Source organism: Tupaia chinensis, unplaced genomic scaffold (genome assembly GCF_000334495.1).
Source record: "Tupaia chinensis unplaced genomic scaffold, TupChi_1.0 Scaffold000314_1, whole genome shotgun sequence".
NCBI classification, from domain to species: Eukaryota; Metazoa; Chordata; class Mammalia; order Scandentia; family Tupaiidae; genus Tupaia; species Tupaia belangeri.
Genome location: NW_006159807.1, coordinates 2,611,709 through 2,618,470, shown reverse-complemented (window position 1 = coordinate 2,618,470; position 6,762 = coordinate 2,611,709).

Genomic DNA, 6,762 nt, shown 5'->3' with positions numbered 1-6,762 from the left:
CCTGCTGAAGAAACATCCTCTGTAAGCCTCACTGTTCCTCCTGTAGGCTGGCAGAGGACAGTGGAGCAGCCAAGGCACAAAGCACCACGTGTGCGTGCTAAAGACCACTGACTTTATAGCACCTTGGGCATCTCACTCAGAAGGAATTCAGGCTCTGCACCAGGCACTTGTTTCCTCTTCTCTTCTGGAATGGAGTGAAGGAGGTCCTTGTGGGAGGCATGTTCTTGTGGGGAGATAGTCACCCCTAGACTCTGTATTATCTTTTTTATGTTTTAGAAGTTTTTGCCTTAGGGTATGTGCGCTTGCCAGAGAGAGAGAGAGAGACAGAGACGGTGCAAGGGAAAGTGAGAAATCATCTCCCAGGGGGCATGGCCAAGCAGCAATCTCTTCTCCATTCTCCTCTTGGGACCTTGGGTACACACGCAAAAGTGCCTGATATGAGTTTCAAGTCACCAGGTCCAGGATTTGAACCATGACTGGCCATGAGGGATTCCAGTGACATAATCACTATCCCATCTGCCGGTCCCTATATTATCTTTTTAAATCGATTTGAGAGTTACTGACTTTATTAGAGGAATTTGACCTAGTTGTATTTATTGGTTTATATTTATCTTATTCCCGCCATTTTATCATATGTATTATGTTTTCTTCTTGGGATTTTCTTTTCCTTTTTCTAGACTTTTGCTGATTGACCATACTTTACTATTTAGTATCCTCTATCCCTGGCTGTGTGTGTGTTTTAATATCTAATGGTTTAGAAATCCTACTTATACTTCTTTTTTTTTTTTTTGGAGAGGTTTTTGCTCTAGGGCGTGTGCACTCACCAGACAGAAAGAGACAGACAGAGAGACAGAAAGCGAGAAATCACCCCCCAGGAGGGATGGCCATGCCACAATCCCTTCTCCTCCGTTCTCCTCTTGGGATCTTGGGCACGCACGCACATGCGCCCAGAGTGAGTTTTAAGCCACCGGGTCCAAGACACGAACTGCGGTCGACTACATGGGAGTCGGTTGACATAGCCATTACGCTAACTGCTGGTCCCAATACTTCTTTTTTCATAGTGATCAAATACATGCTATCTTTCTTGGTGAACATCAGAACTGCGTATGGAAGGACCAATAGTTACCATTATGTATATTAAGTTGAAATCCTGGTTTGAACTACGGAGAAGTGGTAAAACATTTTTAAATAATCTTTCTTTTCTTTTTTAGGTTTCTGCCATAGTGCACGTACACTTACTAAAGAAAGATAGAGAGAGGGAAAGTGAGAAATCACCCCCAGGGGGGTTTGGTCATGTCACAATCCTTTCTCCTCCATTCTCCCCTAGGGACGCTGGTGCACACATACATGTCTGGCCTGATTTTCAAGCTGCTGGATGAGACAAGTGGGAGTTCAGCACCTTAACCACCATGCCACCTCCTGGCCCAGAATATTTCTATTTTAATATAACATTTTAGCATTGGGCGGGCCCAGTTTCCTACTGCTTAATAGAGCCAGATCTCATGCAGCCAACAATGGCTCAAATCCCAGCATGACCACATCCCTGCAGGGGGTGGGGGGGTGCTTTCTCTCTGGGAGTTCATACACCTTCTGGCAAGTAAAATAAAAATTAATTTAGCATAGCTGATATTGAAATAAATTTTATTTTTGATCCTTCTCATATTACAAATGGGGAGACTAGGGTTCTAAGAACTGAAGGGGTTTGTTCGAACAGGTATATAAATGAAAGAACTGGAATTTGAACCTGAACTTTCTAACAAGTCCAAAGTCATTTTTAGTACCTGCCAAAACTACTTCCTTGTTCTGTCTTTGAGAAACTTAAACCCACGTAGGCCACATGTGGCTTGTGCAGAGAGGAACTGTAGTGAGGTATGGCCTTGGTGGTCACGGCTCCACAATGTAGGTCAAAGAGCCCTGCCAGATACCGAAGTAATTGTTTCCCACTAACCTGAGGGGGGTTTCGGAGCCCTGTCATGCACAGGCACTCCACTAGCAATCATTCTAAAAGTCACCACGCACTATGTTTCTGAGGTTTTATACCAGATAATGGGAAGTTGAAAGGTCCAGGAAAGTTTTCTAGCTGATATACTGCACACTGGTGCATTGTTTATGCCTCTGGAGGGTAATTTAAGCCCGAATTGTCCAGCCCTTTCGGCATCCCTCCAAGCCACAGCCCTAACTACCAGGGTCATTCTTCTACAGCATACCAAGGGCTCAAGGCCAAGAACCAAATTGGCCCTTTTCAGTATCACACAGCTAATTTAAAAGAGCCAGGGGAACAGCAGCTGGCGTAATGGCTATGTTGCTGGACTCCCATGCAGTCAACCATGGTTTGAGTCCCAGACTTGGTGGCTTAAACTCACACCGGGCGCGTGTGTGTGCGTGCCTAAGATCCTGAGAGGAGAATGGAGGAGAAGGGATTGTGGCGAGGCCATCCTCCCTGGGGAGTAATTTCTCTCTTTCTATCTCTCTGTCTGACTCTGTCTTTCTGGCAAGTGCACGCGCCCTACAGCAAAACAGAACAAACAAACAAACAAAAGAGCCAGGCCTTTCCTTCTTCTTTATGACACGTTGGTCAAGACACTGGAAGGATATGGTAGGTTCCCTGCACACAAGAAGACTGGCTAGGGACACATGAGAAAGTCTTGCTGTTCATCCAGGATGAGTGTTAAGAACTCTCGTGGGTAGAGGGAGCAGAGATACAATACTAAGAACCAAGATACCGCCTACACTTGCAGATCCTGTCTCAGGTGGAAGAGAGAAGAGGTGAACACGAGGCAATGCAAACATTCAAAAGTGGGCCCAGAGTGTTCTGAGAGAATGGTAATTATGCAGATTTGTGACTGTGATTCAAAGTTCATCCCTTAAGGACAGGCAGGTGGCGTGGTGGCTAAGGTGCTGAAATTCCCCATGGCCGATTGCAATGTGAGTCCCAGACTTGGCAGCTTGCTTTCTCTCTCTCTCTCTCTCTCTGGTCAAATTGAATAATAATAATAAGTAAAATTAAATAATTCTTTTTTTAAAAAAGGCATTTGTGTGTTTCTCACACACGTATGTAACATGGGATCAAGAGAACACCTATCTATTTGCACAAACTCTCTATTGAGGCACATCCTCCCTTCCACATCTAAGAGTGAACAGGGCAGAACTGATATACACCCTCAAGCCACTCCAAAAAGGAAGGATTCTGGAATCTCACTTCCTGGTTCAACTACTAGGTCCATAATTTACTAGCTGCGGTGAATTGTTTTATTCACTGGGCCACTGTAGTCTCGTCTGTAACATGGGTGTGAGTTTATGAGTATTAAAGGTGGTGCTGTGTTCAAAGAGCTCAGCCAGCGTGGTGCATAAATGGTGTCTCTGGTGACGGTTAATGGGTAGAGAATTTTGTTCTCAGGAATTTTGTGTCAGAATTTCTCACAAGAAAAGCAATCAAAGTCAAACAAAGAATATTTCTGAGGGTGCTTTGCATGCAGGAAATAAAAGATATCCAGGAAGCAGGAAGGGAAATTCATTGGGTACTTGAAGCCTGGAGGTGGTAAAGCATTACATCCTAGGATCTGTGTCCAATCCAAAATCAGGAGAAAAAGGTAGTATGTGGGTTATACGTCCCCAATTAATAAAGAAAGAAAGAAAGAAAGATCTCATGGCCAGTAAGAAACTACTTGGATGAGAGAGAGAGGTTTAGCAGCAGCCAATAGTAAAGACAGAGGAACTGGTGGCTACATTGAACTTTGGGGAAGCAATTTATGTGGTATAAAGTATAACAACCTTAAGTCAGACCTTTTAGAAAAACTTAGAGTACTGTGGTTTGAATGTATATGTCCTTCCAAAATTCATGTTGGAACTTATACTCCAAGGTTTAAGAGATGGGGTCTTTGGAAGGAGATTAGGTCATGGAAATTTCATCCTCATGAGCAGGATTAAAGTTCTCATAAAAGAGGCTCAGAGAACTGCTTGACCATTTCATTTCTTCTTCCATGAGGACATAGCAACAAGGTACCATCACGAAGCAGGCAGTGGCCTTCATCAGACACAGAATCTGCTGGTGCCTAGATCTGGGACTTCCAGTCTCCAGAACTGTTAATAAATTCTGTTGCTTTACATACCATCCAGTCTCAGGTGTTTTTTTACAGCAGCACAAATGGACTAAGAAACAGAGATACGTTATTGTTCAAGGGCGCTAATATTTGGAATGTAATTTCATTTTGTTTTGTTTTGTTTTAGGTTTCTGCCACAGGGTGCATGCCCTCCCCAGAAAGGAGAGAGACAGAGAGAGTCAAAGAGAGGGAAAGTGAGAAATCACCCCCCTAGAGAGGATAGCCATGCTGCAATCCCTTCTCTCTTCTCCTCTTGGGATTTTGAGCACACATGTGCACATGCCAACCTTGATTTTCCAGCCACTGGGTCTGAGATTTGAACTGTGGTCGGCATGTGGGAGTCCAGAACCTTAATCACTATGCCACCTGCTGGCCTCGTGGAACATGGTTTCTTTTAATGAGACTCCAAGCATAATATGAACCATGGAGGGAGGTGGTTCCTCAAGATTTTTCAGGTTATAATTAGAGTGTGGGCCATATGTAGCTGAGCAACATCAAACTCAACCACATGTGTTTATTACATTTTTTTCTGGATTACGCTTTGGATTTTCAAGTGGCTACAGACAGGCTGAATAGCATGATTCTGTAAAGGAAGTAAACTTACAAAACAGAAATGTCTCTACATTTCATTAATTAGTGACAGTCATAATTAATGGGAAATACTATATTACAGACATCAACATTTATCATTTTCTCTGCCTTCAATCAACTTCTAAAAAAAGTGGCACTTTGGGTGGTGCTAAATAAAACAAGGATGCTATTTACTAAATTACTGTTGCATATATCACCATGTAGTACTCACGGCACCAAAAATAACGTTACTCACCAATTAACTTCCAAGAAAAACATTCATATGCAAAAATGATCAGCCATCTCTGTGTCTAATAACATAAGTGTGTTTATTGAAATATGGCTTTTAAACATTTCATATAAGCTGCATTTTAACCTTAGGGGTATCATGGGGCATTCGTAATACTGAAAGAAGTAGAGAAAGAATAGTGGTTCATGGAATACAGTGAGCTAAATATGGTTTCTGTTTTTAATAACCTCTACTTCTCTTAATATCAGAAAACTACCATTATGAACTGTAACATTGCTCAAAGTATGCTGAATTATCTAGTAAGTGGATTTTATAGGTATGAAACCCTTCCAAGCACTAAAGAACAGGCAGGGGAAGACATATTCGACCAAGCGCAGCGTATACTGAAAGTATGATGAGTGAATTCTGCTTTAGAAAGTGTATGTAGAGCCAGCAGATGGCATGGGGGTTAAGGTAGCTGGCTCTCACCTAGCCAACGGGGTGGTTCCAGTGCTGGAACCTGGTGACTTGAATAACACACCGGACAAATGTGTGTATGTGTGTATGCATGCCCAAAATCTCGAGAGAGGATGGAGAGAAGGGATTGTGGTGTGGCCATCTCCCTTGGAAGGATGCTTTCTCACTTTCCCGCTGTCTCTGTCTCCAGTGAGCATATATGCTGATGGGAATTCAGCAACATAGCCATTATGCTAACTGCTGGTCCCTCACTTAGTATTTTTAAAAATAATTATTTATTAAACTTTATTTATCAAGGGCTGGCAGTGGCGTAGTGGTTAAGGGCTCTGGACTCCCATATGGCTGACCACAGTTCGAGTTGCAGACCTGGCAGCTTGCTTTCTCACTCTTTCTCTCTCTCTCTGTCTCTCTCTCTGGTCAAATTAAAAAATAAATGAATGAATAAATAATTTTAAAAAATTTTAAAAAGACTCTTCTCCCTTTGTGTCTCTGATGAGCACCTTCACTCTATGGTAAAAATCTAAAATTTTTTTAAAAAAATATAAATTTTCCACACGCCAGAACCCATAAATAGCAGCCAACTACTTCATCTATCTACTGTGTGTGGGAGGGAGTGCAGGCAGGTATTCAAAAAGTTCATGGAAAATGCATATTATAAAAAAACAAAACAAAACTTTTTTTTTTCTTTTTAATTTGGAGGGCCAGCAGACGGCACAGTGGTTGAGGCACTGGTCTCCCACATGGCCTACCACAATCTGAGTCCCAAACTTGGTGGCTTGAAACTCACACCGGGCGTGTGTGCATGCATGCCCAAAACCCCAAGAGGAGAATGCAGGAGAAAAGACTGTAGCATGGCCATCTTCCCTGGGGAGTGATTTTTCATGTTCTGTCTGTCTCTCTGGCGAGTGCATGCACCCTATAGCAAAAATCTCTCAAAAACCAAAGAAAAAAATATTTTGTACCAAAATACACAGAATTCTCATTTTCTACAGACTTGTGACATCCTCTTGTACAAAGGAACCAATCCGGAGCCATCACTCCTGTCTGGTCCTACACCCCAGAGGCAATAGTCCTTAATCATCCCAGGGTCAGGTACCAGGCAACCAGGACCCACCGCTGTAATTTCGAGCTCACTGCAATTATTCAATCCAGCCAATTCTAAGCTGTTTTCACTTGTCGTTTCTTGCCTTTCTCATAGAAACCCCAACAAAGGCCCTGGCCTAAACATTCCCCTCCCTCTTGTCTTCCTCTTTCTGACCGCCCTGGCATCTTTCCACATGAGTGGTGGGTTGTGCTTCCTGTCTCCAGGACCTGTAAGTAAAATACATTTTGTCTTCCCTCAGAGCCACACTTAATGGATCATCAATTAAAATGATAGAGAACAGG